Source organism: Lipophrys pholis, assembly GCF_963383615.2.
Source record: "Lipophrys pholis genome assembly, contig: SCAFFOLD_722, whole genome shotgun sequence".
Classification (NCBI taxonomy): domain Eukaryota; kingdom Metazoa; phylum Chordata; class Actinopteri; order Blenniiformes; family Blenniidae; genus Lipophrys; species Lipophrys pholis.
In genome coordinates, this window is record NW_028291923.1 from 1,464 (window position 1) to 2,529 (window position 1,066).

Genomic DNA, 1,066 nt, shown 5'->3' on the forward strand with positions numbered 1-1,066 from the left:
TATTTAACATCCTTTTTCATTTATTCCTTTCTCATCAGGGCCTAGAAATTGTATAGGGCAGCATTTAGCTATTATGGAAACTAAATTATCCCAACCCCAACCCCAACCCCAACCCCAACCCCAACCCCAACCCCAACCCCAACCCCAACCCCAACCCCAACCCCAACCCCAACCCCAACCCCAACCCCAACCCCAACCCCAACCCCAACCCCAACCCCAACCCCAACCCCAACCCCAACCCCAACCCCAACCCCTAAAATTTTATTTCTTTTCTTAATTTGATTTATTTAATATAAATGCATAATATAATATAGTATACAATAGATCAATATTTAATTTCCTTGGATGAATAATCTTTAACAGCAACAACCAATCCTTTCCCTTTCCTAGCCCCTCTATAAACAATTTCAACAATATCAATAAAATCTTGTTTCTATTTAATTGCCCAATTAATCTTATTATTATTGCCAGTCCCTAAATCAACCTGTATATGTCTATTACGATAAAAGAACATAACTGATACAGAATCATATAATTAATACATTACATTAAAGTCATTGACTTTCTATATGTTGACTACGTAGATTGCTGCTACATTAACTAAGTATTAAGCTGTTTTAAATAATGTTTAATCCATAATCATGCATGATGGATGTGCTTCAATGCCAAATCTTATTACTACTATTCTTTATTCTTAATATAAAATTGCTTGATCTACTTCCCAACCATTTTAAAGGTGAGGTAGCATATACGCCATATTAAATATTAATTATAAATATATAATATATGAAGTAACAGCCATAATATTTGAAATCTGTTATAAGATCATTGTAAAAAGAGAATAGAACATTAACTTAATAATTAGGGATATTACATGCTAAAGCTATCAAGATAGATGATTTATAAAGAAAGATTTAAAAAGTGATTAGTAATAATATATCATTATCAGAGTAAAATAAATTAATGAAGTAAAAAACAGGAACAAAAGTTCCTTACGAGGCATAAAAAATAAAAAGAAAATATTAGGGTGAGGTCTAATTATTATCGTTTTAAATAAATAAATTAA

At 31.2% G+C, this 1,066-nt stretch overlaps 1 pseudogene across 1 annotated transcript; it reads right to left on the minus strand.

Annotated features, from left to right (window-relative positions):
- Nucleotides 1-325: 325 nt before the first annotated feature.
- Nucleotides 326-757, minus strand: LOC308128391 (thioredoxin-like protein 4A; annotated as a pseudogene). The gene has a single exon. The product of its transcript is annotated as a thioredoxin-like protein 4A (transcript).
- Between the last annotated feature and the right edge of the window lie 309 nt (nucleotides 758-1,066).